Consider the following 27,692-nt stretch of genomic DNA (forward strand, 5'->3'; position numbering starts at 1 on the left):
AGTGTACAGTTTTGTGGCATTAAGTACATTCACATTGTTGTGCAATCATCACCACATTCATCTCCATAACTTTTTCATCTTCCCAACCCGAAATTCTGTACCCATTAATTACAAACTCCCCATGCGCCCCCCTCCTCCCAGTCCCTGGAAACTACCATTCTACTTTCTGTCTCTATGAACTTGACTATTCTAGGTACCTCATGTAAGTGGAATTATAGAATATATCTTTTTGTGACTGGCTTCTTTCACTTAGCATAATGTCTTCACGGTTCATCCATTTGTAGCAGGTGTCAGAATCCTCTTCCTTTTTAAGGCTGAATATATTCCTTGTATGGATATACATTTTATCCATTCATACATTGATGGATATTTGGATTGCTTCCACTTTTTTGACCTTTATGAATAATGCTACTATGACATGGGCATACAAATCTACATCCACTCTTGCCTCTCCTCTCTAGTCCTTCTCCACAATGTAGTCCAAGTAATCCCTTTAAAGCCACAAGTATGGTAAAATCACCCCTTGCTCTCAGGTGAGGCTTTCTCACCACCTCAGTTTCTTGAACACAAAGCCACCAAAGACAACTGCTATTACTTCTGCCATAATATCCTTTCCTCCCGCTTCTTCAACTTTTCCCACACCCCCACCCCGCTCTTAGGACCTCAACTCGTGCTCTTTTCCTGAGCGAAGAATTCCCTGATAACCCTCCTTCCCTAGGTCAAGGGACTCTCTCCCTCCCTTTTCCACTTTCCTCTCCTACCCCTTGTCGCAATTGGCAGTATATCATCAAGCGCATTTATAACAATTATTGGGTAGAGAATAAACGTATGAGGGAGAGGGCATTATCCGGTTCCTACAGCTCCTGCCAGAACCTGGCATCTAGGTAAGAGCTCAATTTTTCAGTAATTAATTTTCATCATAAATCTGTGAGGATGCAGCTGACCCCTCCCGCCCGGAGGCCAAGTCACAGTGGAGAATCAGGGCGACCCTGAGGGCTCCGGCTGCCGGTCCTCAACCCCCACCCTGGCTGTCCCACTTGGAGGTCCTCCGTCCCTAGGGAGGGGGTGCAGGGCCGCCCCCGCTCCGCTCCGCTCGCGCAGCGGGGTGGGGGGCAGTCCGTTCCCGGCGGCTCGGTCCGCAGCCACCCGGCATCCGCCTGGGGCGGGGGCGGGGCCGGCCCGGCGACGTCACTTCCGGTGTACACAGCCGGTCCGGGCGGTGCGCTGGGGGCCGGGGCGCGTCGCAGGTGAGGAGCGGGCGCGAGTGGGCGCTGCCTGGCGCAGGCGGGCGGGCTCCGGGGGTGGCGGGTGGGCGGTGGGCCGCGGCCGGGGCTGGCGACCGGACGAGCTCGGAGGGCGCCGCTCCGCTGGGGGCCGCAGGGCTTGGGGCCGTCGGCTCCCGCCCCTTGCCCGTCCGCTGTGGAGGACGCCGAGCTCTGGGAGCGCTGGCCGAGCGGACGGAAGCCTGGAGGGGCCTCCTGGCTCGTGCCTGGGACCGGGGGCGCGGCTGGGGCCCCGCGGACGCGGGACAGGATGGGCGGGGGGCGCTCCCTTGGGCCGCCGGGGCCGGGGAGGTCGGGCTGGCGCCGGGAGCCGCTCCCGGAAGCCCGCCGAACAGTCCGCGGAGGGACGGCGGCCTGTGGGTCCCGGGGTCCGCCGGGACTGCCTAGGGACGCGGCCCTCACGCCGCCGCGCGGCTGCCGGTCGGCTGCGCGCACCTTCCCTGCGCGGCCGAGCCCCGAGGAATACGATTTTCCGGCCTCGCTGAGCCCGCTGGCGCAGTCGGGCCAGGGGAGGTTTCGCGGGGACCCCCGGAGGGCCGGGGCTGAGGACGAAGGACCCACGGCTGGGGGGCGAGCGTAGGGTCAGAGGTGTGTCTTCCTGCTCCGCGCGGGGCGAAGAAAGAAGCATGCCTGGTTGGCATGATAAGAATTTTGTTTATTCTCCTCACAAATTTTTGCCAGATAAATACTCAGCTTGGGGCGGGGGGCGGGGAGGCGGCTAATTTGAAACTAGCTTGTGTCCGCCCCTCACCCCCATTATAAAAGCAATTCGTTCTCCTTTCTTCATATTCAAGACAGCACAGATAGTGCTGTGACAATACTTTTTAAAGTGACAGTCATCCGCCAGCCTACCATTCAGTGACAGCCATTACTAACATTTTGGTGGCATCAATAAATACAGGTATATATTATTCACTTTTATGGACTTCATAATACACCATTGTATATCATAAGTTAACCAAGCCCTACTGGTGAACATGTAGATTGTTTCCAATTCGTCACAAGATAGACAGTTCTGGCAAAAGGATTTGTCTGATTGTTGTTTAGGGATAAATTTATAAATGAGGTCAAAGGTAACATTCATTTTAAAAATACAAATTGTTATTTTTCCTTTTGTTGGCACCTCAGGAATTATTCTCCATCCCAGTATTTATAACATCCATCCATATTTGCTTCTCATTTCATGGTTTTATTTTGTTTTACTTTTAGCTATTTAATTTACTTAAAATTTGGTTTTAAGAATGAAGTATTTTCCAAATAGGTTAGTTTTTCCAACTTTATTGAATAAGCTATAATTGCCATTTTATCATATTTTAGACCTAAAGTCCTGTGTGTTTGTAAAGGACTACTTACAAATTTGATATTTAGATTTTGTGTATGCTGTTTTCAAATTCCATTTACAATATCTTTTTTAAAAATCATTTTCCTTTGCAAGTGCAGGATGTATTTCATATCTGAGACTTTTTTCTTTTTACCTTTTGAAGTAAAAAAAGTTTAGTTATTGCTGTTCCATTTGCTTTCTTGCTGACAAGGTAACAAACTCCATATGAAGAGTTCAGGTTTGTTGTGGCAACTTTTCAGTCTGGCATTTGAGATTCTAATCTTCCTCTATTTTTGCACATGAATACGTAGGTTAGCATCGGAGACCAAGATAGAAAAGTTCTCAGATTCCCTTGGCAAGCCTGGATTTTTCAATCTAAAATTATCTCTGGATTTTTGGAAGACAACATATTTTAAGCATCCTCTTTAAAAAATTTTTAACAAATTGCACATGATTCTGCTGAGAATTTTACTAAATGTTTATTCTGTTGAAAACCCAAAGCCTAATATACCAGAAGCTTTCTGTCAAGCTGGGTGAACTAGTCTATAGGAAAATGATTGTTTCTGAGAGCTAGTAGACTGGGGCATCACATGAATTGAATGTCCACTCTCTCCTTTTCCCTCTTGTGACTTTGTGCTTAGTGGAAAACGATGACCTTCCAAGATGGATAGAGAATGTTAGTTTGAATAAGGAATTGCTTTTTTGGAGTTACAGAAAAAGCAGGATGCCATTTTCTCTTAGTATAAGTTCACTGAGAGCCTGAATGTGTCAGGGGTTGTGCTTCAGATGTCTTTATCCATACTGAAACTGTCCTTCTGAGGGTTCCATAATTGATAGATGCAGTGGCTGCTGCTTGCTCATTTCTCTTGACCTTGACCATAAGTATTTGGCATGGTGAGCCACACTTTCTTGCTGTTGCGCGTCTCCTCTTGGTTGGCCTTCTTGACTTAGGCTATCGTGGTCATTGTCTTAACTTTGTGACTGTGCTGTTTCACTTGTCTTTGCTGTTTCTCTTAGTCCCACATCTGTCTGGGAGCATTTTCTAAGGCCTAGCTTAGTATCTCAACCTCTTTCCCCCAGTGCATGCTCCTTGCCACTTACCCAGTATGTGACTTCTACTGGTAGAGACCCATTTCACCCGCTCATCCTGTTTGCACTCAGTGACCCCAGCTCAGACTTTGCTGCAAGTAATTTCTTTCTCTTACTCTTAGCTGATCCCTGGACTTGTTCCTGAGGCCATACTTTCTTCAGGTGCTGAAGCCCTTCATTGCTTACCGAGGCGGCCTGTACTTCATGACTCTCAAGTTCTTACCAGCTGACCTACCACAACCGTTCTTCCTTCTCTCTCTCTTTTTTTTTTTGGTCATGCCATGCGGCGTGCAGGATCTTAGTTTTCCGACCAGGGATTGAACCCACGCCTGCCGCAGTGGAAGCCTGGAAGTCTTAACCATTGGACCACCAGGGAATTCCCTCTTCTTCCTTCTTGATTTGGGTTGTATTTGCCATTTGCTTTCTATCCCTGCAGTTTGATTTAAACTTGTACCTTTGCTGTAAGGGATTTAAGACATAATCTGATCCCACCCTGGATTAGAAAAATGAGACCCAGTGGATTTAGTCATGAATTTAGTTATCTCACATTTATGGAGTATTTACAGTATAGGCCAGTTACTGTGCTGAAACATTGGAATACAGAGCTGGAAGGCACAGCCTAGGAAAGAAAACCAAATAAGCAGTTGCCATCAAGTATTGTAAGTGCCTGGAAGCAGGGGACAGGTTTTAGAGATCTTGCCTGTCTTGTTCACTGCTGCTATCTCCAGGGCCTAGAACACAGTGTTTTGGGATCAGTTAAGTATTTGTTGAATGAATCAGTGATCATCTGAGAATGAAATCAGAATAAGTGTTAAATCAGCTTTCTATAGAAAAAGATACAAGCCAAGAGACATTTTGTAAATGCAGTTTTGAGAATTTCAGGGAAAACTTTTAAGTTTAACCAAAATGACCCAGCTATAACCCTAGGAAGGCATGACTGGAATGTGTTTGTGGCCAGCTGCTTAAACTTAATTTTATATCCTCAGAAGAAAGACTGATTCTAGAAGGAGAGAGTTGGGATGATGTCTGTGGAAATTGGGGTGGTGAGTCCAAGAGAAGAATTGGGTGATGTGTCTGTAGTACCATCTGGGCCAGAGGAGCTCTGTGCAGTCCTCCACTGGACCTTTGCACTTCGAAGCAGATGGGTGCATCTCTATTGATGCCTTTAGTGAGGAGAATCTTTCCTTTGCTTTGCTTCCATGGTTCTAATACCCTTCGATTAGCACATGGCTTCACATGGAGATTTCCTGTTGTGAGTGGTCTGCATCCAGACTGCTTGGCCAGATCCTGGCTTTGGGATGCTGGCTAACCTCTCTGTTTCCCCATCTGAGGAATGGGGATAATAGTATCACCTTCCTCTTTGCTATCTGGCCCCCAGTAAGTGCTCAATAGGTATTAGCTCTCATGAGTATTTATGAACTTTGTAACTGGCCTTCTGGAATCTTGGTGGGCTTGGACTTCATCAGGAAATAGGAGTCACAAAAGGCTTTTTTAAAATTCTTTTTTTTAAAATAAATTTAGTTATTTATTTATTGGCTGTGCTGAGTCTTCGTTGCTGCACACGGGCTTTCTCTAGTTGTGGCGAGTGGGGGGCTACTCTCCTCATTGTGGTGGCTTCTCTTGTTGCAGAGCATGGGCTCTAGGTGCGTGGGCTTCAGTAGTTGCAGCTCACGGGCAGGCTCAATAGTTGTGGCACACGGGCTTAGTTGCTCTGCGGCATGTGGTATCTTCCTGGGGCAAGGCTTGAACCCGTGTCCCCGGCATTGGCAGGCAGATTCTTAACCACTGCACCACCTAGGAAGTCCCAAGGCTTTTAAATGTATAGCAGATATCAAGGGTTAGCCTTGTAGCACTGTGAGGCTGAACACATTGAAGCTAAACAGTTCAATGGCTGAACTGAGGGGCCATTCAACATGTCACTTCTCTTACAGTAGTAAATACCTACATCAGAGGGTTATTATGAGGACCAAACAAGGTAATATACACAAAGCACTTCACACCAAACCTGGCTAGCACAGTGAGTCTAAGGGATGAACACAGCACCTGACACATTGTTATGCCCAATAAGTTAGAGACTGCTATTAATTATATCTTCAAAACCTGGCCCCACTTTCCAGTCTTATTTCCCTCTACCCCCATATTCATATGTATCCACCCTTCACCCTAAATCTCCTGCAGCTCACATACCTCCAACTTGCTCAGCTCTACACTGTTACAGCCGTCATGGCCCTGCCTAAAAGTCCTCTCCCCTTCCTGTGGTGCTGAACTCACTATTTCCTACAGTATTCAGCTCAAGCACAGCCTTCACCTGGAAGTCTTCCTTGACAACTGCAGCTTGGTTCTCTGAACAAGCAGTTCAGAAAGAAGAGCCTACCTGTCACGACTACCCACCTCTGGTTCTCGGCTTTGTCAGTGCACCCAGGAGCAAGTAGGTTCAAAGTTTAAGGGCAAGGACTATATCCAGACTGCTTCAAGTCCTGCCTCTACCACTTAACTGGTCACTAACCTCTAAGTCATATAGCCTCTCTTTTCCTCAGTTTACCCTGTCTGAAAATGGGGAAAGTAATAGTACCTACCTCCTGGGGTTATAGTGAGGCTTAAAGGAGTTAATATTTCTGAGGTCCTTAGAACAGTTCCGGACAGGTGTGAGTTTTTGTTGGTGGTGGTGGTAAAACACCTGTGTCACGCACTGAAGAGAATGTGAAGATGTGTCCAGTCTCTGTCTCTGTGTGCTTGCAGTTTACCTGGAAAGGGAAGACACACAGAGCTAATGATGAGCAGTGGCGGTGGAGGCAGCAGGAGCTCCAGAAGGGCTCCGTAGGAACTGAAGGGGGCTAAGATGGTTTCATTGAAACAGAGGATCTTAAATATGGGTAACTTCTAGGAAAAGTGAAAGAAAAGGACACAAAGAGGCATGATCCAGGCGTGATGTGTGTCCCAGATGGACTGAGGGAAAGAAATAAGATGGCGGAGAGCCTTGAGGGAGCCTGAAACTGGGATATGTCGTGCTGTGGCAGGTCATTGTTAGCTGGCAGAGTTTTTCTTAGCATATATAAAATAATGATAGGGTTTATAATGATGACAGTTTAGGCTTGATGAAATGTGGTAGTTCTACCTTGACCTTTCAAGTGGTTGTGAAGTGTTGCTGTGTAATTTTCTTTAATGGACCCCTTAATACAGGACATATGGGTTACTTCCAGGTTGGTGCTTGCAGCCAGTGGCAGGCCTCTACATTTTCTGAGTTTATTTCTAGGATTCATTCCTAGATGGTATTGCTTTTTCTTTTTTTTTTTTTTAACCATTTAGAGTATGTTCCTTGTGTCTAGGCCACTGTCAGATACGTGTTTTTTCAAGTTGGTAGTTGCAAAGAATCAATGTGAAAGTTTTTGAGTGTGGAATTAGAGCTAGGTATTGCCTGGAAAAAAAATGTAATTTTCTTATTGAAAATGATTTTGGGATTAGGTGCTAGTGAGATGGTTGTTATGACTGGGGAACCTGGGAATACCTGAGTCTTCCCCTACGCCACTCCCAGGTCCCAGAGGGGAATGTGTATGCCTGAGAACACGTAGAGGAAAGCTGGCTTGGCTCCCCGACTTGAGTGCTGGTAACCTAGGCAGGGAGAGGTGAACGTGTTTCCTCTCATCAGCTCACAAGGACTTATCTTGTCCCTGGGTCTGAAGGTAGGAGAGGATATACTGTGCGTGCGTATGTGTGCGTGCGTGTCCTTGTGCTGAAGTCATTTTGTAACGTGCTTTGTAATGCGAGGTGATTCATTCCTTAGCACTGTCCCTGTTCTTTTTCTAGTTTGGGGCTGCAAGAGGAGGGAGTGGTAGGCAGGGAAATGGGAGGAGCCATGACCTGCTTCCCCTCTGGAGAACACAGGGCAGCGCTCCTTTTAGTTTGTTGCCAGGACTTTGGGAGTTGGGGCCAGAGCTGCAAGTAGGTAAGAAGTGTTTTTGAAAGTTGTTGTAACTGTGTGGTATTTGGGGATGGGGTGGGGGTGGGGGGAGGGAGTCTGTATTTTTACTGATAGTAGGCCAGAATGAAGAATTTCAAAAAAAGAGAAAATGCTGCCCTCTGACTGGTCCCTGGCCTGTTTCAGAGCAGTAGTTCCATTTATTGAGTGCTGTTTTATGGATTTAATCCTCACCACAGTACTGAAGAAACTGAGGCACAAGAGTTCAGGTAGCTTGCCTGAGGTCATCGAGTTAGTAAGTGCCATTCATTCAACTGACAGTTACTGAGAGCAGGATTTCATATCTAGGTCAGTCTGTCTCCCAAACCCATACTCATAACTATTGCACTTTGGCAGTGCATGTTTCCATGAAATCTCTGAATATTGAGAGATTTCATCTTAACTGCAAGGTAAGTACATGAGCCACTGCAGGCCTGCTCTCCAGTGCTGTCTTCCCTGCCTCAGGAAGGGGTGGGGGGTGGGGGTGAGATGGGGAGGAGGCTCCTCGAATGTCCTCACTGCTAAATATTTGACCTGCTGGAATGTTTGTGGAGAAGAATAAGCTCCCTAGCTGTAACTCTGATTTGCTGTTCTTTTTGAGAGATGGAAAGTCTTGCTGGGTGTGCAAAATTGGAGTCAATGTTCCCAGCCTGGAGGAGGAAGCTTCTATAATATCCATTGATGAAATTTTTCATGGGTACCTTAAATTTTCAGAAATGGTCCTGAATCTGAAGTGTATTTATCTAAAATTTATATAGTTCCCCTCTGTAGTAAGAGAAATAATTTCCATATTACAGTTCAATTTACCCATTTGTATACAAGCTTCTTGATAAATACTTGTTTTTCGTCATTTGAGGTTAATTTTGGGTAGGTTCCACAGTACAAGTTAAGAATGAGTAGTGCTGTAGAACTTTGTTTTCTTAATTTCTAATGGATACATTAGTTTTCACTAGTTCAACATGCTTTTTTTTAAAAAAACTTTTTTAAATAAGTTTGGAAACTTGGATAACTGAGCTAAAACTAAACTTAGAGCTGAGTAGATCAAGGCCTTTTCATGCTGTAACACACTGAACAATAAGTAAACTGCAGGTTTTTAATAGGTGTAGATTAAAAAATTTTTTTTAACAAATTGGATTTGAAAAATTACATCAATGTTTTGTGATTAATGATTTACTTTAAGTTATTCTCACTCCGTGGTTTATACTCATATTTCCATCAGCAGCACTGTTTGGTGTCATGAATGTTTTCCTAGTGCTTGGGTGCGTTTTGATGTGCAAATTTATTATTATTATTATTTTTCTTATTTTTTTTTATTTTTTGGCCGTGCCACTTGGCATGTAGGATCTTAGTTCCCTGACCAGGAATCGAACCTGAACCCTCGGCAGTGAGAGCACAGAGTCCTAACCACTGGATGGCAGGGAATTCCCTGGCTTATTTTGTTTTTAACCTGTGTTATTTTGAAACTAAATTTCAACTCTGTTCACTTTGTGGTTAGAAAATTTATTTCTTTTACTTAGCTGAAATTATCAGTTATTTGTAGATTACCAAATATAAAATCTCTTCAAATCTGCTAATGATAACTTGCTTTGGTTTTATAGAGGAATGGCATATTTTGTGATGATAAATTGCTTTAGAGCAAGTGTCAGTACAAGGGGCAGGCAGGTGTCACCGCATGGAAGCAGTGTGTTCCTCCGTTAGACTGGAAGCTCCTTAATACCAGCGCTGTTAACCTCTGCATCCTCGGTGCCTGGAGCATTCAGGCACAACTTACAGGGTTGACCCGTGCTGCTGGGCACAGGTGTAGAAACGTCTTTATTTTAACTATGATATAGATTCTAGCTATGATTAGAATTTTTTAGAATTCTATGAATAGAATTTGTATTTAGTAGGGTTTTTTCTATCTACTTAAGTTTTCATACTTCAGTATAGGAGAGCATGGGCTTCAGATTTTGTCAACCAGTTATTTAGTAACTTTTTTTGTTTTGTTTTAATAGCAGTTTTAGTAGCCACTTCTTGACTAGGAAAAGTATTGTTTAATCTTGGCTTCCTTAAAACTTTTTCATTGGTATTTTTTTACTTTTATAGACTTCTCTTTAATTTGATTTAATTAATTTATTTGGTTGTGCTGGATCTTAGTTGTGGCAGGCATGCTCCTTAGTTGTGGCTTGCTGGCTCCTTAGTTGTGGCATGCATGTATGATCTGATTCCCTGACCAGGGATTGAACCCAGCCCTCTGCATTGGGAGTGCAGTCTTAACCACTGCGCCACCAGGAGGTACCCTCTGATAGAACTTTAATGTTTCAGGAGTTGTTTCAAGATTCTTCAAATTAACATGTGTTAGTATTCCTTCAAGATTTTCTGTATAAACTAGTGTCCAGTTTTGCACATATTTTTCTTTGGGAGCAGTCTCCTGGGCACAGAAGTAGTAGCTTAGTGGACCCAGAAGTGTGACTTCCTTTCCTCTGGCCTTGGCTCTCCATGCCTCCCCTTCCGTTTTGATGGTTTAATGATACCCTCCCTGCTCAGTGATTTGTGTTCAGGAAGCTAGGCAGTGATTACTTTTGTTTCTGCTTTGTGAATTTCCTCCCCCACTTCCTATTTTTACTGAGCAACTACAGGAAGTGAGGCAGCTCCTGGCTGGCTGCTGCCAAGCTCTGATTTTAGGTGGCAGAGGACAAGGCTTTAGGGCCTGAGCCATTTAAATCATTTTCCGCCTTTGTCTTTGCACTGTCTCCATCTGCAAGAATCGTAGGAACACACTCTTATGATTGGGTGATTGGGTTAAGATGACGGCATGTCCTTGTCAGCCAGGGGTTGGGGGAAATTGGGTGCTGCTCAGCTGGAGGACAGAGCTTTTGTGAAGTAGGTGAGAGGTTTTTCCAGTAGTAACAATAGGAGATAGTGGCCCTGTGGAGAAGCAGCTGTTGTGGGTGGACAGTGTGGCAAGAGCGAAGGGTGTGTTGAAGCGACCTGTTGCAAGTGAGGCTGGAGAGGTGATTCTGGATTTGGGGGGCCTTGACTGGCAGGCTTAGAGTGAAGTGAGGAGCCCCATCTGCTCTCCAAGATCTTTGACAAGGCCTCTATGGTGCTCTCCTTCCTCCCAACTCACGGCATTTGTTTTTCAACTAGGTATTTAGCATTTACCTGCCTCTTTTCCAGTAATACCTCAAAAGGACCTGTTGTAGTTTAACTTATGGGGAAAGTTTGCATCATCTTCCCAGAAAGAAGTAACTTTTTATATATTAGGTACTTGAATATGGAAGGAATTTGTTTAGCAGAGTTGCTCAATAGTGTTACTGTCGACCTTTTGGGTGGATAATTCTTTGTCTTTAGGTGGACAGTGGGGCTGTCCCCTGCATTGCAGGATATTTAACAGCATTCCTGGCCTTATCCACTAGCACTCCCCCAGTTGTGACAACCAGAAAATGTTTCTGGACGTTGCTGAATGTCCCCTGGCCAGACATCTGTGTGTGTGAGTGAGTGAGTGTGTGTGTGTATGTGTAGTATCATCTTGACTTTGTTGAGAGGCACTGTGTTAAAAGACTGAATGCTGACTTACTAATTTTGTGAAATGGAATAAAATAAAATGTTTGGTTCCTTGGGATTGGAGCTATTAGTTTCTCTCCCAGTGTCTGACATTCTCACACATTTTTAACATGCTACTTAGATTTTGCTTTTGTCTATTAGGCTTTCACTGAAAGATCTGGGGCCTGAGCATCTGGAAGCTTGGTTGCTGGTCCTCATAGAAGGTATTCTCTCTTGGCCCTAAATGCTTGCTCCTGAAGGCTAGTTCTTTGCAGCTGAACAGTGCTGGTGTAAAGGAGAGAGCGAGAGAGGCATTTAGGATGTAACAGTAACAATAAGCCAACATTTATGCAGCAGTTGCGGTAGACCAGGTGAACAGAATTGAACCGTGAACTGTGGTGAACAGGATTGGCAGGACTGAATGTAAAGGATTGTAAGGAAAGGGAACAGAATAGGAACCATCTGGGATAATACGTTATGTTTAGATGCAGGATTCATAGTGCCTTTAACCAAGACAGTCAATGCAAGAGGAAGACCGCGGAATGGAAGGATGACTAGGTAACATTTGAAGGACCTGAGGAGATGTCTTATGAGTCAAGTGCCAGGAGAGAGGGGTCTTGACTGGAGAGGTGAATTTGGGTCATCAGCAATGCATATGGGTATGATCTCCTAAAGGGAGACCACTTTCCTTTCTTTTCATTGCTTCAGCTCAACTTCCTGCCAATTCCTGCCAAGAATCCTACAGCTTGAAACGATCTCCTGAGGGTGATTAAACAGAATGTCCTGGTCTAGATCATTGACAGAGGTGGAATAATGCAGTGATGGAGACCTCTGCCACTAGTGGCAGACCCTCAGGCCCCAAACCCAGCTCTTTAGGGGACTACTACCTTACCTGTGTGGCAGGAACTTGAAGAACTTACTCAGGCTCTTTAATTGCCTCGCAGGGCCCCTGTGAGCGTTAAATTAGGTAGCAAGTGTAGCATGCATAGCACAGTGCCTGGTGCATAGTAGCTGTTCAGTGAATGTCAGTTATTTTTATTTTTACAGTTCTAGTGAGCATTAAATGAGATTTTGTATCCAAAGCTCCAAATATAATGCCTGACACATTGTAGTCATTTAACAACGGTCAGTTTTGTTGAGGAGTACTTGTGTGAACATGGCATGTTGTCAGCTTTTCATTTGTATTTTTTTTAAGCAGAATGTTTTACCTAGCACTTACTACTGCCTCTGTGGACAGCAAGGCTGACCATATGAATGCTGTATAGAAATAACCATTAAATAAATACTGAGGATGAACTAATCATTCAGCAAATATGTGTTGAATGTTCACAATGTGCTTAGCACTCTCGAATATCTTGAATGAGCTTGCTGATCTTGGTGGTTGGAGGTGGCAGAGAAACATAGGGGAAACTGACAGATGTGATGCAGTATATCACAATGCAGCAAAGATAATGCTAAGTCAGGGCTAAAAACAGGACGTTATGGTTGCACACAGAGGCACTCCTACCTCAGTCTTTGTCAAGGTGACTTCCCAGAGGAGGTAGTATCTCAGCTAGACATCCAGGTGGAGTGAGAGTGAGCTGGGAGAGCTTTCCATGCAGATGGAGCTGAATGTGTAGGTGGTGAGAGGAAAGATGGCACAAGCAAGAAATAGGCAGAAATGGGGTGGGGGAGGTGGGAAGTTGGGAGAAAGTTTGGAAGGTAATGGAGAGCCATAATCAACTTTGAGCAAGAGAATGGCATGATTAATCACACAGACATGTGGAGAGGAGCAGTCCGGACATTTGGAAGATCACTCAGGAGGCTCCTCTGTAATTCAGGCAGGGGGCAAAGGTGGTTTGAACTTTGAATTGGCAGTGAAAATAGAAGGAAAAAGACTTGCAAGATGTTAAGGAGGCAGAAAGGATATGACTAAATGATTAATTGGATATAAAGGAGAGTGAGGAGTGGAGGGTAACTCCAGGTTTCTGGCTTGTTCAGGTAGGTTAATGGTGATGCCATTCACCAAGACAGGGAAGGAATACGGAAAGACTGGAGAGAGTTGGTTTTGAACATTTGATTCGGGGACCTGTCCACTAGACAGTTGAATATTTGGGATCTGGAGAGCAGGAGAAAGATCTGGGCTAGAGAGATGGATTTGGGGATCCTCCCAGTGAGAATGTTGAGCTTAGAAACAGCCAGGGCACAGCATAGAGCTCTGAGGAACCACAGCACTTCAGGTCTGTCAGAGGGGGGTGGCTCAAAGAGGCAACTAAGAATGGCCAGAGGGACAGGAGCAAAGCAAGGAGAATTAGCATCTTTTCATGTCACTCTTTTTAATGTGGTTACATAAGGGGAGCTAAAAAAGTAGAGTCCGAAGGAGGGAGGGAACTAAGAACTAAATCTTTCGTTTTCTCTTGTCCAGATAAATACTTTAAATTTGTGAATGTTGAGAATAAAATTCTTCAAAGCATTTTTCTGGAGTGCATTTCTAAATATGGCTTGTGTCACTCTGAACTGACCAAAAAACACTATGGAAATGGTTGGGCTTTGAACTTCATGGACAATAACTTCACTAACCTCCCTAACTTCCTGTAGTGTCCCCAGATTATCAAGGGTGGATGTTTAGATTTACATTGTCGTGGGTTAGAGAGGACAGAGAATTTTCTGTATTTTTTTTCTCTGAAGAGGGAATTGTTTATGGAATGGTACAACTTTATTTTTTATTTTATTTTTATTTTTAAAAAAATATTTATTTTTAATTTTTGGCTGCATTGGGTCTTAGTTGCGGCATGCAGGCTCTCTAGTTTTGGCATGCAGGCTCGATGGTTGTGGCTCTTGGGCTTAATTGTCACACGGCATGTGGGATCTTAGTTCCACGAACAGGGATCAGACCATCGTCCCCTGCATTGGAAGGCTGATTCTTAACCATTGGACCACCAGGGAAGTCCCCATGTTTATTTTTTAAAGAACATTAAAGCTTTATTAAAATGACTTACATTTTAATAAAGCTGTTACTTATTAAAATGTAAGTCATTTTTAAATAACAGCTTTATTAAAATGTAATTCGATGATTTTTAGTATATTTGTAGAGTTACCACCACAATTTCGGAATGTTTTCATCACTCCAAAAAGAAACCCTGTACCCATTAGCAGTCATTCCTCATTCTTCCCATTTGCCCCAGCTCTAGGCAACCATTAATCTATTTTCTGTTTCCATGGATTTGCCTTTTCTGGATATTATATATTAATAGGATTATACAATATAGGAACTTTGTGTCTGGCTTCTTTCACTTGGGGTAGTGTTTTCAAGGCACATCCATATTCTATATATCAGTATTTCGTCCCGTTCCCCCCCCACACACAGTTTTTTTTTTGGCCGCACAGCTCAGCTTTTGGGATCTTGGTTACCCAACCAGATATTGAACCCAGGCCCTGGCAGTGGAAGTACCAAGTCCTAACCATTGGATTGCTAGGGAATTCCCATACTTCATTCCTTTTATGCCTGAGGAATATTATTCCATTGTATGGCTGTACCACTAAGTTGTCAGCCATCGGGTTGTTTCCACTTTTTTACTATTATGAATAGTATTGCTGTGGATTTTCATGTACAGGTTTTTGTGTAGACGTGTCTTTTATTTTTCTTGGGTGTATACACAGTTGTGGAATTACTTGGTTATTTAACCTTTTGAGGTACTGCCAGACTGTTTCCCAAAGTATCTGCACTATTTTACATTCCCACAGATTCCAGTTTCTCCACATCCTTGCCAACATTTGTTATTGCCTTTCTTTTTATTATAGTCATCCTAGTGGTTTTGATTTGCATTTCCCTGACATCTAATGATGTTGAGCATCTTTTCATGTTCTTATTGGCCATTTGTATGTCTTCTTCAAAGGGTTCATCTATATTTGATATTGGTTTGGGCAAAGTAGATTAACTTGTAAAACCTGACCCTGTAAAAGAACAGATGAACATAATTGACTAGAGAAATGAGGGAAAATTGTGTGTGTGTTGAAAGATGCTGTAAGCAGATGGTAAAAGATAGAGGACAGGCTCCCCAGAGAAATAACCAGCACACTTCATCCATATCAGGCTTGAGAAACAGGGTACTTGATGATCCTGTTACTTAGCTGTGACTTTGGAAGTAAAGACCATGGTCTTCACCTTCTTTCCCACAGCACCTGTCTTAAGGCCACTTAAGAAATCTGCAACCACTGCCAGATTTCTGCAGATCTATGGCCTGACAAGTAGAAAGGTTGCTTGCCACATAGGTTCATCTTTATTGAAGCGTGTATCAGAATTTCCATCCTTTCTAGGCTGTATAATATTCCATTATATGGTTATACCACATTTTGTTTATCCATTCATCTGTTGATGGACATCTGGCTTGTTTCAGCCTTTTTGGTATTATGAATAATGCTGCTGTGAACACTGGTGTACAAATATCTGTTTGAGTCCCTGCTTTCTGTTTTTTTGTGTATATACTCAGGAGTGGAATTGCTGAATCATGGTAATTAATTGTATGTTTAATTGTTTGAGGAACTGCCATGCTGTTTTCCACAGTGACCGTACCATTTTACATTTCCACCAGCAATGAACAGGGTTTCAATTTCTCTGCATCCTTGCCAACATGTTTTCTGTGTGTTGTTTTTTTTCTTTTTATAATAGTCATTCTAATGCATATGAAGTGGTATCTTATTGTGGTTTTGTTTTGCATTTCCCCAGTGATCCGTGATGTTGAACATTCTTTCATGTGTTTATTGACCATTTGTCTTATTTCTTTGGACAAATGTCTATTCTGGTCCTTTGTCCAGGGACTTCCCTGGTGGTCCAGTGGTAGAGAATCTGCCTTCCAATGCAGGGGGTGCAGGTTCGATCCCTGGTCAGGGAACTAAGATCCCACATGCCACGGGGCAACTAAGCCCGCGAGCAGCAAGTACTGCGCTCGCGTGCCTCTACTAGTGAGCCCACGTGCTGCAATTACAGAGCCCACGTACTCTGGAGCCTGTGTGCCACAACTAAAGAGAAGCACGCATGCCACAACGAAGAGCCTGAGTGCCGCAACAAAGAGCCTGAGCACCGCAACCAGAGATCCCGTATGCTTTGGCGAAGATCCTGTGTGCTTTGGCAAAGATCCCATGTGCCGCAACTAAGACCTGACACAGCCAAAAAAAAAAAAAAAAAAGTCCTTTGCCCATTTGACAATTGGATTGTTTGGTTATATGTTTTTGAGTTTGAGTTATATGAGTTATTTGTATATTCTGGATATTAATTCCTTTTCAGATATATGGCTTACAGATATTTTCTCCCATTCTTTGGGTTCTCTTTTCACTCTCAGTTATGTCCTTTGATGTACGGAAGTTGTAGGTTTTTGTTTTTGTTTTTGTTTTTTTTGCGCTCGGGCTTAGTTGCTCCACGGCATGTGGGATCTTCCTGGAGCAGGGATCAAACCCGTGTCCTCTGCATTGGCAGGCGGATTCTTAGCTTGGAAACCCAAGGAGTTTTAATTTTGATGAAGTAAAATTTGTCTGTTTTTTCTTGTTGCCTTTGCTTTTGGTGTCATATGCAAGAAACCATTGCCAAGTCTGAACTCGTTAATTTTTATACATTTAATGAATTTTGCTCCAGAAGAGTTATTCTTTTGATTCTTAAATTCTACCATTATTGGCTATTAATAAAGCTTATTCTTCAGGTTGACTCTGGTTCCTATGACATGGTCTGGGTAGTATTAGATGGGTTCCCTGATTTCTGGCTTAAGAATTCCTGGGCTTATGTTTCTGTTTCTGACCCCAGATCTAGAATCAGCCATTTCTATAGGAGTTCTTATTTTATTTGGTAGTATTAAGGGCATTAATTGCAACTGGGGTGTGAGTTTAGGTCTTTTGAGTAAAGTAAATGTATACTTTTTAGAAAGAAAAAAGATTCAAATTTGATAGGATCACAGGATTTTTATTTCTTTGATTTTATATTTGTGTCTCTTCTCCTTTGTTGACAATAACATCAGAGAGGTACGGTCAAGATGCTGTTTTAATCTGAAATAATCCTTCTCTGTGTGGTTATGCCACCAATTTGATAAATAATTTAGGTTCACTTATCTGTTTTTTATTTTTAGGGATTGTTTTTTATTTTTTATTTACTTTTGTTTTATAATTATATAAAATATTTATGTGATTTTTTTTTTGACTTGACTGCATTGGGTTTTTGTTGCTGCAGGCGGGCTTTCTCTAGTTGTGGTGAGCGGGGGCTACTCTTTGTTGCGATGGGTGGGCTTCTCATTGTGGTGGCTTCTCTTATTGCAGAGCACGGGCCTCAGTAATTGTGGCTTGCAGGCTCTAGAGCCCAGGCTCAGTAGTTGTGGCGCATGGGCTTAGTTGCTCCGCACGTGTGGGATCTTCCTGGACCAGGGATCGAACCTGTGTCCCCTGCATTGGCAGGTGGATTCTTAACCACTGCACCACCAGGGAAGCCCTACGTTTTCCTAAAGATAAAACTATATAAAGCAAGGTAGATTGAGAGAAGTATGGCTTCCTTCCTTGCCTTTGTTCTTCTCTGTACCTCATAGATAAACAGTTTTATTGGGTTTTGGTTTATTCTTCCATTGCTTGTTTTAAAAAATATAAGCAAGTCGTGTGGGTGTGTGTCCCCTACACGCTACTCCACTCTCATTTTATTTCTTCCGTTGTTTTTCATCTTGGCAATCATATTTCTTATTTCCAAGAGTTCTTCCTTGATTTCTGCTTCATTTATGATTTTCTTGCTTTTGTTTTAAGGATGCATTATCTTCTCAAATCTCTCTGAGGATACCAGTTAGAGTTTCTTTTCAGGTGTTTTTCTGGGACCTAAAATGTATGTTTCTTCTGAAGTCTGATCTGCTTTTCATCTTAATTTTCCTTTTTGTCCTCTTGGTTTTCTTTTACTATCTAGTGATCCTTATCAATGAAGAACCAGGTCGATTATATAGGTTATTTATTTATTTATGGCTGCTTTGGGTCTTTGTTGCTTTGCATGGGCTTTCTCTAGTTGTGGCAAGCAGAGGCTACTGTTTGTTGCAGTGCACAGGCCTCTCATTGTGGTGGCTTCTCTTGTTGTGAAGCATGAGCTCTAGGCGGGAGGGCTTCAGTATTTGTGGCATGCGGGCTCAGTAGTTGTGGCTTGCAGGCTCTAGAGTGCAGGCTCAGTAGTTGTGGCACATGGGCTTAGTTGCCCCGTGGCATGTGGGAATCTTCCCCGACCAGGGATCAAACCTGTGTCCCTTGAGTTGGCAGGCGGATTCTTAACCACTGCACCACCAGGGAAGTCCCGATTATATAGGGTATTGACAAGAGGTTCCTGTTTTTCCAGCAGTCCTCTTTCCTTAATAGAAGTTGGCTGATTCAGTGACCCGGAGTGAGAAGTATGGAGAAGATCAGGTAGATGAACCTATTTCCCGCTCCTGACTGTACCTGCTGACTCAAGCTGGGCATTTATCCAGCTCCTCCCGGAAAAGGGGTCTGCTTCTCCGCCAGCTTTGGCTTTACATGTTCTGAAAAGTGTCTGGCTCTGCTCTGGTCTGTCTTGTCATTACAATTTCTTCTCCTTCCTCTCTGTCTTCTAGAAAGTGGCCAGCATTCAAATAGACTATATCCCTCAGCTGTTTTCATTACTGTTATGTTGTGGTTCCTTTGTAAATATCTTTATGTTTTGTCTTTGGGACTTGAGGAAGGTGGGGAGATAAGTATATGTGCCTGTGTAGTTAGCCTGTCATCTTGAAATTGAGCTACTTTGTGCCATTCCATTTCTGACAACAGGACTGCTTTTCACTCCTTTTTTTCTATTGGCTTAATGACTGAAATGGATTTAAAATTGTTCTCTGCATTCAGATATAATAACTATCACATCACTGAAACATGTGATGCCACCCACCCTAGAATACATAGGTTTCTGCTTAGTTCAGGGATTGGGTGACTTTACAAGACCTTTCTTGTTTATCAGTAACTTTTCCAGACAAGATGATAAGGCCTGCTTACTTTCACTTATTGGAATGATAATAATAATATCACCAAACATTTTGTGCTTAATATGTGTCAGACACTATTCTACGTGCTTTATATATATAAACTCATTTAACTCAATAACAGTAGTTACTGTTATTGTCCCTGTTTTACAGACGATGAAACTGAGGCAAAGAGAGATTAAAGAACTTGCCCAAGGTCACATAGCTGGTCACATAGCAGAGCCAGGATCTCACCCAGTCAGTCAGTTCCCAAAGCCACTCTCTTTTCCACTGCAGTTTCTAAAGGGAAGCTCTTCAGATTTTCTCAGTATGATCACTTATTAAAAATCTTATCGGTTATGGGTACAAGAAAACCCTTTTATACTTAACTTTTGTCTAGTTTCAAGCATGTTCTTTGTTATTGTTTGAAATACAAATTGCTGTTGACTTTGATTGCAGAAAGGAATGTTTTAAATGATGTAATCAGGTCTGAGTTCGATTTTAATCTATTGAGAATTTTTGCAAATTATTGTAGTGTTGAAAAGATGTGACATCTACTAAAATGTCCTTTTCTGCTATGTGTTTGAGAAACTTAGGCAGCATTAAAACATGAATATAGCACTTAAATCTTACAAGTCTTGGCTGCAACTGACTTCTCAGATCTTTCACAATGCGTATTTATTTCCATGTAGCATGAATAGTGGATTCATAAATGGTGAATATTTTCCCAGTGAAAATTCTTTTTAAAAAAATACATAGCAGAAATGTCCTTAAATGGATTGAACATATTTTAGTCCTTCAGGGAGATAAATATTCAGGGAAAGCTTTCAAAAAAAAATAAGGCAAGCATTGAGAATAATTTTATTAAAAAAAATGAAAGGGATGTATCCAGCTGCTTATATACATGTTTGTGTGCATTTTAAACTTTTTATTACAGAAGTGTTTGATCATATACAACAGTGGAGCAAATAATATGATGGACCTCGTGTGTACCCATCACCAGGCTTCCAGTAGTATTTTGTCAGGGGATGTGACACTGGGGTATGATCACTGCCATGAAGACGACTCCTTAGGTGGATGTCACCACCTTTTTTGTGTATTGTTTTCTGGCAAAATCCCATTTGAAAATGGTAGGACTTGGATGGTATTTCAATTCCATGGTATTTCCTTGAATTCAACACTATCTAGTTTTTTTTTGTTTTGTTTTGTTTTTTAAAATTTATTTATTTGTTTTATTGGCTGTGTTGGGTCTCCTTTTGCTGTGCGCAGGCTTTCTTTAGTTGCGGCGAGTGGGGGCTACTCTTCATTGTGGGTGTGCGGGCTCTTCATTGCCGTGGCTTCTCTTGGGGAGCATGGGCTCTAGGTGCATGGGCTTCAGTAATTGCAGCACATGGGCTCAATAGTTGTGGCTCACGGGCTCTAAAGCGCAGGCTCAGTAGTTGTGGCGCACAGGCTTAGTTTCTCCGAGGCATGTGGGATCTTCCTGGAGCAGGGATCGAACCCGTGTTCCCTGCATTGGCAGGTGGATTCTCAAACACTGCGCCACCTAGGAAGCCCCACCTTTGGTGTTTAGCAGTTCAATTCTGATGCTCACTGTCTGAGGACCACACCTTGAGAATGCAGGTTCATAGGTAGTAAGTCATATGCACACAAAGGGTTCAATATGGGAATTCCCTGGCAGTCCAGCGGTTAGGACTGTGTGCTTCCACTTCAGGGAGCATGGCTCCCATCCCTGGTTGGGGAACTTAGATCCCACAAGTCATGTGGTACGGCCAAAAAACAAACAAAAAATTAAGCTAAAAAAAAAATCAAAAAAGCAGAAAAAAACCCCACAAGGGATCCAATATGTATTTCTCTTTGGTTCCCCCTGAATGTGTTAGTTGACCTTTGACCTCCCCTGTTTGGTTATCTGCTGGAGCAACACTAAATGCAGGAAGTGAAGCTCAGTTTTGATGAAGTCACCTGCTGCCTCCAGCTCTGTGTATCCTTCCTCTGTAGGGAAGGGAAGCACGGGGAGTGTGGACGGCAGGTGGTTCTTCACCTGAGGCTCCAAATCCAAAACTGAATGAAAACTTTGGTGTTTTGGATACCTGTGTTTGACTATGGAGTGTTTTGTTATCAGTTTCTCAAAGGAATCTGTGACTTTCCCCTCCCTACCTCCCTCCACTCCCCAACTCTGCATACATACACGCAGCAAAGAACCATGTCCTGGAGCAGCCTGTGTGAGAATCACCTGGCCTCTGGAAAGCAACTGTAGGGACTCTGCAATGCAAAACAGCCTCTCCTGTGTGGAATCAGAATTGTTTTCACTATCTGGTAAAAACTACGCAATCTACAGCTGGGCTGGGTGGACAGCTGTGGCCGACGGTATATTGCTTACCTGATTTTCCATGTGTCCCCCTACATTTCCCAGTTTATCTTGTAGTTACATTAGCACTCGTGACTAATTCTGGTCAAAGGGCTGTGATGGGAAGTGATATGTGTTACTTATAGTGGGAAGCATTGAAGAGTGGATATGAGTTTCTTTTCCTGTGCCAAGGTGACTGTGGAAAACACAAGTTCCAGTGATGTCTCTACAATTTGAAGGGCTGCCTTAAACTTTATGTGAGCAAAAAATAAATCTTCTTAGGTTAGGCCACTCCTTTCAGGATTTGTTCCTGTAGTATAGCTTAATGTCTCAGTCTGGATAGAGTTGGACAGAACATTTATGTACGCGTTTAGAGTTCTGAGAGTGCAGGTATAGGCGCTGTATAGTCTGGTGCGAGACATTTAGTATCCTGAAATTTTTCCCCCTCATCTGTAAATTGAAGGGCTTAAATTAGATAATCTTTAAGGGTCTTTTCGGTACTCACATTCCCAGGTTTGGCATAGCAGCATTTAAATCCAGATTTCTAATTGAAGTATGAAAAGGAAACTAAGTCTGGCATTAAAGGTTTCCCTGGGAAACTAATTTTTTATTATGTACCTTTTGTTGTTAAATGAGAAGTTACATAAGGAAAATGGCAACAAAGTTACATAGGGAAAACAACAGCTTTATTGAGATATAATTCACATACCACATGTATTTTAGTATATTCAGAGTTGTACAACAGTCACCACTGTCTAACTTCAGAACCTTGTTAGTTACCCCAAAAAGAAACCCTGTACCCATTAGCAGTGACTCTCCATTCCACAACTCTACTTTCTGTGTCTATAAATCTGCCTATTCTGGGTATTACCTATCAATGGGAACATATAATATGTGGCTTCTTGTGTCTGGCTTCTTTCACACTTAGCGCAGTGGTTTCAAAGTTCGTCCATGTTTTAGCATGTATCAGTATTTCATTCCTTTATATGTACATAGCATATATATTTACTATTCCATTGTATAGCTGTACCACATTTTGTTCATTCATCAGTTGATAGACATTTGGGTTGTTTCTGTTTTTTTCTTACTATTTTGAATAATGCTGCTGTGAACATTGATGTATAGATTTCTGTGTGGATTTATATTTTTCATTTCTCTTGAATATATACATTGGAGTGGAATTGCTTGGTCATGTGGTAACACTATACTTATTTTGAGGAGCTGCCAAACTGTTTTCCAAAGTGCTCTACTATTTAACAATCCTACTAGCAAGTATGAGGATTCCAGTTTCGCCGCATTCTCACCGACACGTGTTATTGTTTGTCTTTTTGATTGAAGTAATCATCTTTCATGAAGCAGCTATATGCCAACCGGTCAGTGAAGAGATACTGATATATATTTTACCTTGTTAGGGTGTTCTTTAAGCAGTTGTAATATCCATTGGCATTTTAATAAAAATTTTCAGCATGAGCTTAGCACTAAAATAAAAAGTTTAGTGAATAATAACATAATTCCTCAACTTGTTTAGCTTTTACAAATGTTTTTTTTTTTTATTTTTAAAATAATGCATTCTAGAAGGGTGAAAAAGGAGTAAATGTGATTCACCACGTGTGATTTTTCTCTTGAAGCATAAATTTGTCTTTATAAATTATATATTTCTAAATTGTCAGATAGATTGTACCTTAAATATATAGGCTTGAGCCTTTAAAAATCACAATGAAATCCTGAAAGGTTATACATAATGGAATTGTTGAATTGTTACGTTAAATATACCCTGGATTCACTACTTAAAGGAGCCTCTGTGTGTCTTTTAAGATGGTCAGTAACCCTCTGATTATTTGTTTCATAGACTGATGTTTTTAAGAAGAGGAGTAACCCATTATATTGGGAACACAAGTGTTTCAAGTAGTATTATATATAGTTAATCCTCATGATTCTCAGATCCTGTATTTGCAGATTAGCTTACTGGCTCAAATTTATTTGCAACACAAAATCAATCCTTGTGGAGCTCTTGTGGTTAGTTGTAGACATGTGCAGAGTGGCAGAAAATTTGAATTGCCCAACATGCACACCCCCAGCTGGGGTCGAATAGGGTGATGCTCTGCCTCCTCATTTCAGCTCTCAGACTATAAACAAGCATTCTTTTCATGGTGTATTTAGTGCCACGTTTTTTGCATTTTTATACTTTTTGTTGGCAGTATCTCTGTTTAAAATGGCCCCTAAGTGTCTTGCTGAAGTGCTCTCTAGTGTTCCTAAGTCCAAGAAGGCTGTGATGTATCTAACAGAGAAAATACGTGTTAGATGAGCTTCATTCAGGCATGAGTTATAGTGCTATTGCCTGTGAGTTCAGTGTTATTGAAGCAACAGTGTATATTAACCAAGGTATCTTTAAACAGAAACACACATAAAAGAAGGTTATATATTGATTGGTTCATGAAAATGTTTTGACCAGAGGCTCACAGGATCTAGGATTACTGATTCAGTATTTGCTAATTCAGTGTACATTACAACTTTATGTAACTACCTGTAAATAATGAGAATCAGCTGTACATGATAAATTGCTTTTCTCTTGTTGTTTTCAAGATTCTTTCATTGGCTTTAGGCAATTTGATTATAATGTGTCTAGGCTGAATTTTTTTTGAGTTTATCCTACTTGAAGTTTGTTGAGCTTCATAGTTGTGTAGATTCATGTGCTTTTCATCAAATTTGAGAAATTTGGGGCCTTTATTTCTTCAAAAAATTTTTTTTTCTGTCCCTTTTTCCCTCTCCTCTTCTGAGAACCCCATTAAATGATGCTGGTTTGCTTGATGGTGTCCCACAGGTCTCTGAGACTCTTTTTCTTCCTCTTCCTCAGACTGGATAACCTCAATTGGTTTAATCTTCAGTTTCACTGATTTCTGTTCAACTCTGCTGTTGAGCCCTTAGTTAATTTTTTTTATGTCAGTGTATTTTTCAAGTCCAGAATTTGTTTGGTTCTATTTTTTAAAATATTTCTCTTTTATAAGTATTCTAGATTTGCTGAGACATCATTCTCATATTTTTCTTTAGTTCTTTTTTTTTCCTTTTTATAAAAAATATTTATTTGGTTACGCTGGGTCTTAGTTGTGGCAGGTGGGCTCCTTAGTTGTGGCCTGCAAGCTCCTCAGTTGTAGCTTGCCAGCTCATTAGTTGTGGTATGTGAACTCTTAGTTGCAACTTGCATGTGGGATCTAGTTGCCTGACCAGGGATCAAACCCAGGCCCCCTGCATTGGGAGCTTGGAGTCTTAACCACTGCGCCACTAGGGAAGTCCCTCTTTTTTTTTTTTTTAATGATTTTACTTTTTAAAAAAATTGAAATATAGTTGACTTCCTTTATTTAGTTCTTTAGATATGGTTTCCTTTAGTTCTTTGAATATATTAAAAATAGCTGATTTTAGTCTTTGTCTAGTAAGTCCAACATCTAGGTTTCCTCATCAGTTGTTTCTTTTGTTTATTTGTTTTCCTGTGTATGGGCCATACTTTCTTGTTTCTTTGCACATCTTGTTAAGTTTTAATCGAACATATGGACACCAAGTAGGGAAAACTGGGGTGGGGATTGGGGGGTGGGGCAGCGGTTGTGGGGGGATGAATTGGGAGATTGGGATTGCCATATATACATTACTAATAAGAAAAAAAATGTCAAATTGTACACTTTAAATATATACAGTTTATTTTATGCCAATTATATCTCGATAAAAGTTCTTAAAAAAGTAAACTTTAAAAAATTTTAAAAGGTTTTAGTGTATTACAAAAAAAAGTTTTAATTGAAAACTGAACATTTTATATGATATAACGTGGCAACTGGAAATCAGATTCTCTTCCCTCTCCAAGTGAGTTCCAGGTCAAGTCAAATAGAGATCCTTGCAAGTGGGATCTTCCAGGGACCCACTGGATAAGTCAGATAACGATAATTTTCTGGAAATGAAACTCTGAAGGAGCTCTAGCCCAGTTCTGCTGCCTGCCTTCTGGTTTTCAGTGCAAATGCAGCTGTTAGTTTTCAGGGTTACCATAGCATTAGAGAGCAGAGAATGGAACTAGATCAACTTAAAATGCTACAAAGCTGACTATAGTAGTCCCCCCCACCCCATCCACAGTTTCACTTTCAGCCTTTTCAGTTACCTGCAGTTAAGTGCAACCTGAAAACATTAAATGGAAGATTCCAGAAATAGGTTTTAAATTGCACACCATTCTGAGTTGCATGATGAAGTCTCATGCTGTCCTGTTCCATCCCGCCTGGAACATGAATCGTCTTTTTGTCCAGTGTATCCACGCTGTATATGCTACCCAAGGTTTCAGGCATCCACTGGGGGTCTTGAAACATATCCCCCAAGGATAAGGGGATATTACTGTATTCTTAATGAGATTGAGCCGTTTTTCTTGAATAAATGCTCCCCATTTTGCTGCAAGCCTGTTAATTTCTAGAGTTTTTAAAAAGTTGATTCTGACCATTTTGGCCAGCTTTCTTATTGTTTTTATGAGGAGAGAATTTTTGGAGGTCCTTACTCTGCCATTTTTTTATGCCATCACTTCCCTCCCCTTTCTTTTTAGGTTTTTCTTCTCATGAATCTGCTGTTCCCTTTTTAGTACTGAAATTATAGTTTGGGTTAGATCTGAATCTTTAAGTTTGCCAAGGCTTTTCATCTAGGACTTTTTCTTATACCCCAGTTAGTCATGTAAGCATGTACATTTCAGAGTAGCACAGTGCACATATTCTTGGCCCCACTGGCTTATTGTAAGGGAGGAAGGAGATTTGATTGAGACCAGCCATTTGGTAGTCTCTGCAGTACTGCCTACTAGGTTTCCCCTCTCTCATGCTGTTCCACTTGGAATGAAAGTTTCCTTACGCAAGCTTCCCTCCTTTCTGTGCTAGTTAATCCTTTGTTTCTTCCTTAAACTTTTACTGAAGAATAACACATAGGAAAGTGCACAAATTAGAGGAAGTGTGCTTGATTTATTATCTCCAGGTAAACACCCTGATAACAACCACCCCTGTTAGTGGGTAGCCACCCACAGAGCTGACCATCTACCCAGTAAATCATTTTTCAGATGTAGCAGATATTCACCTGTTATAAATAGACATTTTAAAAAAATTTATTTATTTATTTATTTATTTATTGGCTTCATTGGGTCTTCGTTGCTGCACACAGGCTTTCTCTAGTTGTGGAGAGTGGGGGCTATTCTTCATTGTGGTGCATGGGCTCCTCATTTTGGTGGCTTCTCTTGTTGCGGAGTATGGGCTCTAAGCCTGGGGGCTTTAGTGGTTGCAGCACATGGGCTCAATAGTTGAGGCTCATGGGCTCTAGAGTGCAGGCTCAGTAGTTGTGGTGCATGGGCTTAGTTGCTCTGTGGGGGCTTAGTTGCTCTGCGGCATGTGGGATCTTCCTGGAGCAGGGATCGAACCTGTGTCCCTTGCATTGGCAGGTGGATTCTTAACTACTGCACCACCTAGGAAGTCCCCTAAATAGACATTCCTGGAGGCCAGTAGTATATATTTCCCCCATCTCTCTCTTTTTTAACTGATAAATAATTCTCACAGCATAAAATTCACCATTTTAAAGTGTAGAATTCAGTGGGTTTTAGTACATTAACAAATTGTATGACTATCACCACCATCTAATTCCAGAACGCCTTTATCACCTCAAAAAGAAACTCTGTATTAATTAATAGTCACTCCCCATTCCCTCCTTCTCCTCAACTCCTGGCAACCACTGATCTACTGTTTTCTGTCTCTATGGATTTGCTTTATCTGGATGTTTCGTATCAGTGGACTCTCACAGTATATGACCTTCTGTTTCTGCTTCTTCCTCTTACCGTAATGTCTTCAAGGTTCAGCCACACTGTAGCATTTATCAATACTTCATTCTTTTTTTATGGCTGAATAATATTCCATTGTATGGCTGTACCACATTTTGTTTATTCATTCATCAGTTGATAGACTTGGGTTGTTCCACTTTGGGGCTATTATGAATAATGATGCTATGGACACTCATGTGCAGGTTTTCATATTAACATATGTTTTCAGTTTTCTCAGGTATATGTTTAAGAGTAAAATTGCTTGGTCTTAAGGGCCACTCTCTGTTTAACATTTTGAGGAACTGCCAAACTACTTTTCACAGTAGCATCATTTCACATTCTCACCAGAAATTTATGAGGGTTCCAATTTCTTCACATTCTCACCCACACTTATTTTCTGTTTTGTTT

General features: G+C 41.8%; 1 protein-coding gene across 5 annotated transcripts in view; it reads left to right on the top strand.

Annotated features, from left to right (window-relative positions):
• Positions 1–1,189: 1,189 nt before the first annotated feature.
• Positions 1,190–27,692, top strand: part of GARRE1 (granule associated Rac and RHOG effector 1) — an 80,483-nt gene continuing 53,980 nt past the window's right edge. Inside the window, exon 1 of one of the 5 annotated variants that reach the window (XM_057711455.1) lies at positions 1,190–1,247. The gene's annotated coding sequence lies outside the window, so the exon portion shown is untranslated. Of the gene's footprint in view, positions 1,248–2,125; positions 2,185–7,484; positions 7,637–11,340; positions 11,398–18,494; positions 18,563–27,692 lie in introns of those variants that run through there. The other 4 variants (XM_057711458.1, XM_057711456.1, XM_057711457.1 and 1 more) reach the window with 4 other exon arrangements.

Source organism: Hippopotamus amphibius, chromosome 16, assembly GCF_030028045.1.
Source record: "Hippopotamus amphibius kiboko isolate mHipAmp2 chromosome 16, mHipAmp2.hap2, whole genome shotgun sequence".
NCBI lineage: Eukaryota > Metazoa > Chordata > Mammalia > Artiodactyla > Hippopotamidae > Hippopotamus > Hippopotamus amphibius.